Source organism: Mus musculus, chromosome 2 (assembly GCF_000001635.26).
Source record: "Mus musculus strain C57BL/6J chromosome 2, GRCm38.p6 C57BL/6J".
In the NCBI taxonomy this organism is placed as follows: domain Eukaryota; kingdom Metazoa; phylum Chordata; class Mammalia; order Rodentia; family Muridae; genus Mus; species Mus musculus.
The window spans coordinates 178,243,084-178,255,657 of record NC_000068.7 but is presented as its reverse complement, the minus strand read 5'-3'; the positions used below and the strand labels follow the sequence as shown (position 1 = coordinate 178,255,657).

The window sequence follows — 12,574 nt, the reverse complement described above, 5'->3', positions numbered from 1 at the left end:
TGTGGATTAAATACAAACATCGGATGTAAATGTACTCAGATAAGATTTTTCCACTAGGAAGTCTTTACTCTCTTCCTGTGGAGACTGGGCTGAGCCCTTGGCTTAAGCACTATGCACGGAGGCATGAAGGAACCACAAAGTCCCCCAAATCACCTTTCACCTTTTGCCTAGTCATAAGCTCTCCAAGAGCAGAGCACAGACCAGGCCCAGATGCAGACCACACACAGGCCTGCCCATCAGGCCACCGCAGGGAACAGATGCAGAACAAGCCTGAACCATTATGGGATGAAGGGAAGTATCTTTGCCCTTGGGTCCTCCTGGCTGGTGACTTAAAAACAGGTGCATACCGTGGAGGGTGCACATAGATGTTCTGGGAAATTCCAAATAGGGCAGTGTGCCATGCTAGACATAGGTAGCATCCTGCAGGTTAGCCTATTTCCTGTGGTCAGGGTCTGGGTGAGGTGTTCCTGGACTCCTGGTCTCCTATTCGAGGACCTGACATAAAAGCCAACTGGTATTTGCAAAAGTAGTGAGGGAGCTTTACTTAAGCAGAGGGATGCAAGGGAAGAGCAGGTCCCACAAGTCAAGGACCCAGTAGCACTATCTTGGGTTCCTTTTGTGGGTTCAAGAGAAGGAAGGATCAGTTACCGAGAGGCACATGAGTGCTGTTCTCTATTCTGACAAATTAGGTCGTGTAGTCATTTCTCTACTGTGCATGTCCCTTCCCATAATGCACCGGATTTTGTGCATGTCCAATTTTGCATAGGCATGAAATGATAGACAGGGGGCTCTTTTTGTCCTCACTTTTGAGGACATTCTTTGCTTTACTGTGACGGCATCCCCGAAATGAATTCAGATAGGATCATGCTTCCTAGGCTCATACCTGGACGTAAGAGTATGACTATCGTTAACTTTGGTGGTTGTCAAGAGAGGAAAACCAGCCCTCCTTCAGAGAGGGGTGCATGTGTACCCTGATACAAGCAGGGGTATGAGGGGGGCTCAGAATGCTAGGAACACTGTTTATTAAGGGTGTGTATGTGGATAGTTCAGGCAGGTAGTGGAGCTGGGCTACCAAATGTGTTACTAGAAGAGGGCTGTGTATAACCCAAATAAGTGCCCCGCCCCAGGTTACTCAATTATTCCCATGCTTGCCTGCCTCGGATCCATGGAGACCTGGCTCCTTCTCTTCCCAGCCAGGGTACAGATGTAGTTGAGGATCGGGTGAATTCATGTGCACAGAGGAAGATAGACCCAAGGAAAATCACTGGGTCAAAACCATGTAAGTGGGCATGAAGATTCACAGAGGCAGAGGCAGGAGGGTTGAAACCAGCCTGGGCTACGTTAAAAATTTCAGGCCAGCCTGAGCTACATTAGGAGTTTCAGGCCAGTCCCATGTACATGTGGGACATAAAAGGCAGACCCTGTCTCAAAAACCCTGAAAAAGATATGTGTGCCAAATCATGCCATACATGCTACTTCTGTGTGCAGGATGGTGTACAGGCCCAAGCTGGTGTGTGCAGAGCATGCATTTGTAGAGAATCAAATGCTGGCTGTGGGGGCTGTGCAGGGAAGGAACCCACCCCATAGGATGTTTCAAAGCCTCTGACGAATGTGGCTTTGTTAGAAGTTCTGTTCAGATAGAAAACAAAACTCCATGAACATGAGAGGACTACAGGAGATGATCAGATCCAGAGTGGTAACACAGCCATCTGTTCACCCTGGATCCCCATGCAGCTGACACAGCTTAAGCAAGACTCTGAGTGCCACCCTGGAAGACTCCTCCCCAGCTTGGAGGACCCCTCCCCAGGCAAAGATGCTGTCACTTCCAGCAGTGAGAAGGACCTGAGTCCTGTCCGTGTTCGTGGATGCAAGCTTCCCCTGTCTCTTGAGAAGTTGCAGGCCTGACTCCAGATGCTGGACTTTGACCAAAAGCCCCTTCACAGCACCCAAGCCCTGACACCATGTTCATGACCATACTGCCACCCTGATCACCCCGTAGCCAGGGTTCCATTCACCACCAGGGAAGGGCTGAAACTCTTGTCTAAACAGACTCCAGAGGCTTCGCAAGGTCTGCCTGCAGAGCCTGGCAGAGCAAAAGCACTGGGCTCTGGGAGGTGGCCTGGCAGGGCGGGAGTCACCCTTCAGAATCCAATGGGTCAAGAGCCCCAAAACAAAGCTTTCATCAAGGCTTCTACAGCCCACTGTCCTATCTTCTACCACATTGTAACCCATCTGCAAAGCAGGGATTGCAGACCTCAGACAGGAAGGGCCAGCCTGTGGCAGCTCCTGCAGTTGCTGCAACCTCAGACAGGAAGGGCCAGTCTGTGGCAGGTCCTGAAGGTGCTGCAACTGTAGACAGTAAGGACTAGCATGTGGCAGCACCCAGAGGTGCCGTGTTGAAGGCCAACTTCAACTGAGGAGGGCTGAGTGTGGAGTCGGCGATTGAGCCCTCAGCAGACTTTTGTCTGCCAGTGTTGCCTGGGATGGGAAGGGACAGCACATGGCAGCTCCTGCAGGCTTTCAGAGCAGTGACTTATTGCCTTACTTACTCAGGATAAGCCTAGGGCTGCACCTCCCTGCCACCTGCCTGCAGGTACCACTGACCAATAAGACCAATAAGTAAGAGGGTCCCAAGAGGCCATTCCACACTGCAGTGTCATAGGTGAACCAAACACCTAGCAAACAGTGGGGAACAGAACATATCAGGGACAAGCGCAGCTCAAAGACGTATGCATACATGTCAGTCTTGGACCCTCCTGCCATTGCCTCCCCATGGCCACACAGTGCATGCAGGATGCAGACGGTTGGTCTCTCCTTTCCCAAGGCAATCTATCCCATGATGCTCCCCTTCCCCTTTCCTTTTCCTTCCTCCACCCACTGGTGCCAGATGGGTATGGAACTGCCAGTCCGTCGGTCGCAGCAACATTCTTGGCACAACAGGACACAGGCCAAGTCGTCTAAACCTCCAGCTCACGTGATGGAGACATCAGCAGCTGCATTTGACGGCACACTACCTGCTTCCTCTGCACCTTGTAGCCTTTATCAGAAGCACACACTATGGAAAGATAATGGAGTCTCAGAGGGGATCTGTAGGAAGGGGAGTCTGGGTGGGAATGTCCATCAAAGTAAGTAGTATGTCCCCCTCCCCTCGCCCCCACCAAGGGACACCATTGCAGGCTCTGAAGGGAAGGGCATACGACTCAAGCCTCTTAGCAGCTGGGGCAAAAAGCAGCACACACAGAAGAAATGGCAAATCAGTCGAAGTACTCCATTAATGACCCAGATCTCGAAGACCCTGGCCAATTAATTGGCCAGCATCTCACCCCAAGATGCCTACACTAGACTTCTACCCGTTCCGTGAGCCTTAGACATAGAAAGCCAGGCACTTGACTTCCTGCTCAGCTCCAGCACCAGTGCTCCCTGGCTGGGGGAAGACAAACGACCAATGTAGTCTGTGCCTCACCTCACCCCTACATCACCACTGCCCAGTCCTCACAGTAGTACACACTCGTGGCTGTGTGCCCTGCCACATCCCTGCATCACCACCGCTCAGCCTCCATGATAAGTACACACTCACGGCTGGCGCACCTGCTAAGATCAGGAGGCCCAGAGGCAACACTGGCCTCCATCCTGGCTCTGATGCTTACTGGTCGAACAAAGTGCTGGTCATTGTCCTACCATCCCTGTGCCCTCTCTGGTCTATGGTCTGTCATGGTGGGTGGGTGGATCTTTGCCCTTGCTATGACATGTGATTTGCTTCAACATGGGGTGAAGAGGAGTGGGCAGTAGGGCCAGCTCCCTTTCCCTCTTCCATAGCATCTCCTCTGCCTCACCCATGTCTTCCTCCTCCTCCTCCAACTTTCTCATTACCACAATCAATACTGTTACTTGCTGGCTGGCTCACCCAACCTCCACCTCTAGCCCTCCATTGCCAGCATAGATCTAGGGAAGGGCATCCTGGGTCCCTAACACACACTCATCCTCACCGCATAGAGGAAAGCAACGAACACTTAGGCTACTCATCAGACTACATTCTTCCCTTCACTGAAGAACTCATTCATTCATTTATTCACCCACTCAACCATTCTGCAAATATACGTTGGCACCAGCTGAGCACCAGGGATCCATCCTATTGACAGAGTACAAAGAGGAAGGGAAGGCATAGAGAGCCTGCCTTCCTAGGGTTGTAGTGACAGGGAATAGAGGCAGTTAGTAGGGAAAGTAGGAAATGGAGTATGTTCATCTACAGAAGATGGTCCACGACATTCTCCATCTGCCTTCATTCCATCCATCGCCTCCCATGAGTGCCAATCACCTGCTTACTTATGTGTGTTTGCATGATCATGAAAGCCTCCACTCTTCCCACCCTCATCCCCACCGGAAGCTCCAGGAGATGGGGGTGGGGGGAGGGGAGGCTCAGTCCTCAGAGTTCAGGCAATGTTAGCACACTACATGCAAGATGGGCACCAGGGAGATCCTGATCCAGAGTCTGGGCTGCATGCTGACCATGCCATGCAGGACAGGAAAGGCTGTGCAGAGCTGGGCTACTAAATGTCAGAGAAAATGGGTGACCCTGCGGAACAGGCTGTGCAGGTCAGAGGGTGTCTCACAGGAGGGCTGGCAGAGGAGAAGCAGGACTCCATGAGGCACTTGGCCCTAATCAACAGTTCACGGTGGGGGGAGGGGGGAGGGGGAGATGGGGTGTGTGTGTGTGTGGCTACTGCAGCATCTTTAGCTCAGAAACTCCATAATATGCCATCCAATGACTCACAAAGCACAGAACACTTGCTCCCTGTGGCCTCACACCTCCAGGGAATTAAAGAGCTTCATAGGAGAGGGGTGAGACAGGCTTGCAAAGGTCTGAAAGCTGTGTACTTGGGCCCCTTGCCTCTTCGCACCCTGAGTGTCTCAAACCCAGGGCCAAGTGGGAGATCAGGAGGAGAAAGGTCACCATGCATGCATGTCCTTTATGCGTGTTTGAAATTGTCATCTCGAGCGGAGATGGGTGGAGCATTCTGAACTTTCGTATGGGGAGTTCACCCTGCAGGAGAGAGAGCCTGCTACCTGAGCAGGTGCCGCCCATCGGATGCCCACCTCCACCCCCGTGACTGTGCTGACACACAGGGCATAAACCATGTCACATCTTGGTAAATACTTAGTCAGGGCCATGCGTGTGAGAGAGAGGGGACAGGTGAGCGTCCAACTGTTTTCTTTTGCTGAGTTCTTTCTAGGTAGGGCCTCTCCCTGGAGTAACAGATAGCACCTTCCCCTGATGAAGAGACTCTGGAAGGTTCAAAGGCCTCATTAGTGGGTCCCATTAGCAGGTCTCTGGGTAACACTACAGTGCTAACTGCTGGGCTGCCTCTGCCACCTCTGAGGCATTAGCAGTTAATTGCTATAACACCAGCTTCCACATTTAGTGGCTGCCTCCCACGTGCCCCTGTGCCCCTGTCATAACCTTGAGGTTTCCTTCCCGAGGTTCCCAAGTGATGGAAAGGCCATGCTACACATGGCGTATATACACACTGATATACGCCTAGCTTCTTCAACAACTCCAGCCTCACCCACCCTACCTGCCCCACCTGCCACACCTCAGGATCAAGGTGGTTCATGCACAGTGCTCATGGAGGCAAGAGTCCAAAGCAATTCTAGAGGAATACCTGCCTGGCTTCACTGAATGTCAGAGCTGGTTTCCCTGCCATAGCATGGAGATCCTGATTCCAAGCCCCTATCCCTAGCACCTTTGGCCTCTGAGTTCCTGCCCCTCACCTATTGCCCTGTGAGTCATTCTGCAACACTCAGGGATGCTTGAATGAACACCAGCTCAGCCAGAGATCCCAGGAAATGCCATGGAGCCAGGACCATTCCAGTCTGCCACTCTGATACCCAAGCCCTGTGACAATGGGCACTTTTGCTTCTCCCCAGCAGCCCCACCCTCTCTTTCCTTCTCCAGGAAGACAAAGTCTCTCCTAAATTCAGTGGGAAGAGACCCCACCTCCCTGGGGAATGAAGTTAGACACTTATGACCCAGTGGTGTCAGGGTAGGCAGGAACCGTCTACACCAGAGCGCAGTGGAAGATGCTTTCTAGTAACTACTTCAATCACTCACAGACTCATTAATCAAGGGTCTGAAGAGAGCTACTGCATGTCAGGACAGCTCATTCTTCCAGACAGAGTTACAAGTGCCATCATCCTTCAAGGAGTCTTCTCCTTCTTCTTCTGGATACACATGTCCATGAGCAAATTGAAGGTCAGATGAGGAAGTCCATTAGTAACTGAGGAACATAACCTAGAACTCTGCATTCTGTGCCGGGTTCTTCCCTATCCCATAATCCAACAGAGAATACTGGGACAAAGCACAGAGCCAGATCTGAGGGTTCCGAGGTGGTGCTGGGCACCATCCCTGAGGCAGAGCTTGCTAACCACAAGGAAAACCAGGGGGAGCCAAGACAGGACCCTGCTGCAGAGGGGACTCTCGGAAAATGCAGCAAAGGCTGCTGGGAGTGGTGTAGGTGAGGCGGCTTTGCACGCAGGCACTGGAGTTGCAATGGGAGGGGGTAAAAGGGGCAGATGAACAAAGTATGGCTTTCCTGGGAGTGCAGTGAGGATAGAGCCAGGCCAAATGCTAGAGAGCCCAGATGTTGCACAGAGGTACTGTGGTTCCAGTTCATGATCACTGTCCAGACACAAACAAACACACAACAAACCAGCCCCTATCAGCAGTGGCATCTCATTGGCTGGAAGTAAGCAGGGGAATAATCTCCAATTTAAGAAAATTACACGTGTTTATTATTGGTGCATGAAAAACTGACTTGCTAGCAGGAGTCTGTACACTTGAACTTGAAAGACCATAAGCTGGAGGTTATAGGACAGAAGACCCAGCCAAGAATGGTATGTGGCTCTGACAAGTGTCCTGGAGACAACAGGGAATCACTGAGGGCCCTCCTATAAGATCCGCCTTGAGAATGTGGTGGATGTCAGACCACAGATAGACAGATGGCTGAAGGCTGGGGACTCTGACACAGGACAGGGCAGTGGACACAGTACCTGCTATGTGCTATGTGCTATGTGCTATGTGCTATGTGCTATGTGCTATGTGCTATGTGCTATGCTCTGCCCTGGGCTCCTGACATGAACTAGAACCTTCGATCCCACTCCAACCCCAGCAGGTGGAGCACCATTTTCACTCTTGTACCAGTGTTAGGAGAAACTAAGATGTTCTGCAGAAACCTGCATCCCCTTGTCCAGCGATTAGACTATGAGAGAAAGGACTCCACAGAATTATGATTTCTTCCTCAAGAGTCTCATCCTGTAGCCAGCCACAAGAACTTATCTCCAAGGAACAGATTTTATTCAGTTCTGATGGCTTATCCAGATCCCATTGGAGAAGATACTGGAGCCCAGACAATGATGGGTCGGTGATGGGCAGAACCTGAGACAATGACTTGTCAATGATGGGCAGGACCACACCTTGACCAGGACAGATTAGCCATGCAGACCTCTTGCCCTCTTTTTAAACCTAAATCTCCTATCAAGACTAGGATGATGGACTTGGGAGTCTGTTCCTCTCCTCAGAGTGGCCACACTGAATAAATCTCTTTGTTCTGTTTTTACTTTGTCTTAATTGTCCCATTGAAGACTAGAGGCCCAACCTAGCTTGTCTGGGCTACAGGACCCAGACTCCAACACTAGCAGCTCCAGAAACATCCCCACTCCGTGACTATGTACAGCAACTCTCCTGGTCAGAGGCAGTGACTGTGTATTGGATGATAAGAGCCAGAGGCCTCATCTAACCTCTGTATACTCCCCTCTCAGCTGATCACAAGCTGCCATCAGAGAGAAAAGGGAGTGGGGAGACGGGTACTTGGGGGACTAAACCACCAATGCGATTTGGAACAAAATATTGGGAAGCATCAGAGGCCAAGAGGTCCATTTCTTGTGGCAAGGCAGCAGGCTCAGGTTTGACAGCCATCCCTAAATACCCAGCATGCAGGATATGAACCTTCAAAATCAGATTTAAAATGTTCCAAGTGTCACATGCAGAAGCACCCTCCTCTGTGGCCTCTACACCTGGAAAACTGCCGAGTGACCGTAACAGCTGGATGGTGTCACACACGCCCAAGGAAGGCTAAACAGGGCCAGGCCGGTACACCCTTCAGAGGCAGGGTTAGCGCCCCCTACAGGTCTCTCATGATCACGCTGCTTAGTATAGAGGCAGGAAGTGGCCACTGCCAGGGGTGAGGGTTGGGAGGGATGCTAGATGTTTATTTAAAAAGTAGGAACAGTAATACTTTCCTTTCTGTTTCCGGAAACTGCAGGAAGTTCCCTCCTCTGGGTGAGCTTATCCATACACACATCTTGGGTCAGCTCGCTTTGACAGAAATTCCTCCCTACGACTTTTTCTGTGTGAAGCAAACAGGAGTCTTTCTATAAGAAAATACACCTCCTAGACCCACGCAGGTCCCAACTCTGCACCATGCCAGAAACAACAAGTGGTCAGAACAGAAGGTGAATAAGAACAAAGGGAAGAGACCAAGGCTGGGCACACACTTGGAAGCAAGACAGGACACTTTATGGTCTTCTGTGACCCCTGGGCCCCTGAATTCCTGAACAACACAGGCCCCAGTCACATCAACCCTAGGCCCCGCCCACATCAGCTCAGGCCCCACCCATATCAGCTCAGGTCCCACCCACATCAATCCCAGGCTCCGCCCAAATCAACCTAACCAGAACTCATTTTCTCTCTCGCCAGCAGGTGGAGGTGTGCAAGCACAGGGAAGAAAAGACGGAGGTTGGCTCAGCTGAGAAGTGTAACAGCAGCAGTGCACAGCTAATACTGTGCATTCCTGGGTGTCCAAGAGGAGGCTGCTAAGACTTCTGGGTCCTTCTGACTTTAATGTCTCCAGGAGGCAGGAAGCCACAGTGCAAAGCAGATAATTGACATTGATGACTGAGCAACTGAATCCAGCTATCTGACCTAGTTCATCCTCAGACAGTATCAACTAGTGTCATCTAGTAGCTCATGACACTGTTGTTATCTTCAGGGTATCCCAGGTGACCCCACTGAGGGATGCTCTCTGTGTGAAGAAGTAGCTTCTTTTAGAGAGCTACACTGTCTAGACTGCAAAACCTCTCTTGAAAATCCTGGCTCCATGCCGGCAGAGCAAAGGCTCTGAGAAGTTCTGTGGTAAGAAATCCTTGTCAGACTATTTGATCACCCACAGGAACGGTCGCCCAAGACTGCCAAATACAAGGAGAGCTGTAAGGCCAGGCTCAACGTATTCCTATTAAGAGCTGTTAATGATCATTTCTTTTGAAAACAAAAGTCTTCCTACTACCTGTAGTCAAAGATTATACCAGAAGTTGGTTTTGAAATCTCTAAGCTATCATCTCATCTCATCTCATCTCATCTCATCTCATCTCATCTCATCTCATCTCATCTCTTAGCTGCCCAAGGCTCGATATCCAGAAGTAATACTGAAGTTAAGGCAAGAAAAATGGTCACCATTGCCACTTCTGACACTGGATGGAAAATGGAGACATCACCCAAGCAGCCTTTGTGGTAATGACAGAGCTCTAACCAGAGTGCCATCTGCTCAGGATCAGCCCGTGACTCTGCCAATGGTCACCAGGCCTCTGGGCAAATGTCTAGTTCCTCAGGCAAAGCTGAGTGCAGACCTGTGACTCTCGAAGCCCTGGAGATGCTGGGTGGAGCTGGGAGCATGAGCTTAGACAGGAGACGATGGGGTCGTGGGTGGGAGGGAGGAAGGGAATTGTTACTACCAGGTCCACTCTTTCTGCTGTTCAGATGCTTCTAGCTTTTCTCAGAGCAAACTCTGAAACAAAGGCTCAAGCAAGAAGCTACCTACATCTTCACAAGGGATAAAAGCAGTTCTAGAGACATTCTAAAAATTATATCTTACAGAATAAGTGGGGTTGGGGGAGAAAGCATTTAGGAAGACCTCAAGACTCCAGTGCAAATTAAGCAAAAGTCTTACTCAAAATCCAAGTGTCTGGACTTTCTAAAACCAAAAAGCAAGGCGTGCTCCTTCCATAATGCCAGTGACAGCTGTGGACAAGCAAAGGTTGTTCTTAAAAGAGGGTGTCTTGGATCGAGGGAGACGCTCAGTGAATGGAGTGCTTGCCTTGTAAGAGGAACTTATTCAGTCCCCAGTACCCACTTAAAAAGTCAGCCGGGGCAGTGAGCGCCTGCAGTCTCTGGCTAGTCAGCCTGGCCTCACCAGCAAGCCCCAAGTCCCAGTGAGAGACCCGTTCTCAAAACCATAGGGATAGCTCTCAAAGAATGACATCTGAGGGTGACCTCTGGCCTCCACACATTTGTGGGACATGTCCCTGAGTACACATGTACCTACATGTGTACTATGTGCTTGAAAACACATGTTTCCACATCTGCATATGCAAAACACCTCTGTATACACAAAAGCAGGCATCTTGCTTTGTTTAATGTTGGAAGACTCTGAGCCAGAAGGTTTGTATTTTAAAGGCACGCTCCTTTCTCATTTTGAGGTCAGTGATGGGCAGATGTCTGCTCTAAAGGCCAGGCAACAAATGCCAAGAGCTCTGTTGACTACCTAGCTGGGTACCAGCCAACTAGCCAGGCTGTGGGAGCAGAGACTCTGCCAGAGTGGATAAGCAAATCAATGATTGTGACTATGTTTTAACAAAACTTTATTGATAAAAACCTGGATTTGCTCCATAGTACAACTGTTACTCTGGGAGGGTCCTTTGGAAATGTCTTAAGGGAAAAACTACTATTTGTTCCTTTTATAAGGCAGGAAATAACTGGCTGAAGGTCCTAGTTGGTCATTTACATCCTCTAGGGCCCAGGGGTGCATTACTCTCCCACACTACTGCAGCTTGTGACTTGAGTCTTTAGCTCTACCCAGCCTGAAAGCAGACCTTTAGCTCAATTTATAATTTGCTTTTGAATTAAAGGTTCATTCATTTTACATCCATCATGGCTATTTGACCATGAGGATCAAGATGAAGTAAAGGTCCAAAAACAGAGTCCAGCAGGGCCCTGCCAGGGCTCAGTACGTAGGTAAGAACCAAATGCAGACAAGCCAGGATTTTTTTCAGCTTTAAGTTCACCCATGGAAACCAGTCTAAGTACGTGTACATCTCAGAATCTTTCAGGACACACGATGTTCCTGAAGGTTTGTTGGGTATGGTGACCACCGGACTCACTGTGCTGGGAAGAGACCTTCCCCGCAGGAACAAAGGATCCCGAGAAGCACACAGAGGCATGGGAGTGTGTTCCACCTTCCCAGGAACTGATTTTGCTCGAGGCCCCCACCCTGCTGGCCCTGCTTCCTTTGGTGATTGTCACAGAAGCAACAGAGCAAGACGGAGATCTCCAACAGAACCAGAGTGGCCAGCAACTGTGATGGGGGCCTGTCCTCCATGAACAACTCCTGGTGGCTGTCTGCCGGGTGACCTTGAAGATAGCCAGCATTGTGAGGAATGGTCCTTCTATGTCCAGAGAGGTCTAGCCCACTAGGCTATTAGGCAAAGACATGGACATCCCCTTTCCCTCTCCCTAGAGCCAGCTTACCCAACTCACATTGCACTGGGGGCTCCAATCCCTCAGCTTCCACGGGGACCTGGGTGGGTACACAGCGCCACTCATTTCTCTCTTTCTTGGTGCCTGACACTGACTCTTGGTAGCTATGATCCATCTTAAGATGAGACCAACTCTGTCTGTGTGCAGTCTGGGGGCAAGGGATGGAGACAGCAAGAGGACAATACACCAGAACAGGATATTCGTGGTGTCTACCTTCCTCAAGCTGGACTGGTCTCGTCAATGCCCACCTTCTGTGCCTTCTGCACATATCCACATCTGCAGCCCCCTACCTATGAGACTGCATGGTACTGCCCTGTCCTCAAACCCTGGGAATCTTCTCATCTCTCCCATGACCTCACAAATTTCCTCAAGTTCCTCATCAGCACTAGACCCCAGATTGGCAGTCTTACAAGCAGGCTATTCACCATAACCCAAAACAATACTTCCTTCTCCTGGGAGGAGGCAAACACTGATGGTAACTCCAGCACCCCACACAAGTCCTAAACATGGACCCCAGCACCTTGTATAGTAACTCAACTCTAAACCACCACTCCACTTCTCAGCACCCCACATTATACCTCAACTCTGCACATGTGTGTGTGAGGATGAATTCACAAATGTAAGGACTCAGGAGAAACACTGAGGCAGTCTCTGTGGTTAGAAAATGATGGGTCACTTCACCAGGAAAAGACTTCATGGAAAGCTAACACAATGGAGAACCAGTAGCCAGTAGGCACTAACCAAGTTTGAACAAAGACAATCAAATGTAACAAAAAGGTACTGTGAGGTCATGTCCCATCTGTGAGCCCATGTGACTGCCATTTAGGGAGCTGGCCCTTGTGGCTGCTGTGACATTGCTGATAAGCACTTCTGAACTGTCATAGTCTCCAGAGTTTCTGGTTTCAGGTTTTTCACGCATCTGAAGTGTTGGAATTGCTGGGATGGTGAGTAATTCTAAGCTGAACTCTTCCCCGATGGCCTACTTGGGCT

The 12,574-nt window shown here is 50.2% G+C and overlaps 1 protein-coding gene across 6 annotated transcripts in view; it reads right to left on the bottom strand.

The window, feature by feature from the left end:
• Phactr3 (phosphatase and actin regulator 3) overlaps nt 1-12,574 on the bottom strand; it is a 219,518-nt gene that overhangs the window by 82,835 nt on the left and 124,109 nt on the right. Inside the window, exon 1 of one of the 6 annotated variants that reach the window (XM_006500730.3) lies at nt 6,110-6,133. The exons of the other annotated variants lie outside the window; for them this stretch is intronic. The gene's annotated coding sequence lies outside the window, so the exon portion shown is untranslated. Of the gene's footprint in view, nt 1-6,109; nt 6,134-12,574 lie in introns of those variants that run through there. 6 annotated transcript variants of the gene reach the window in all.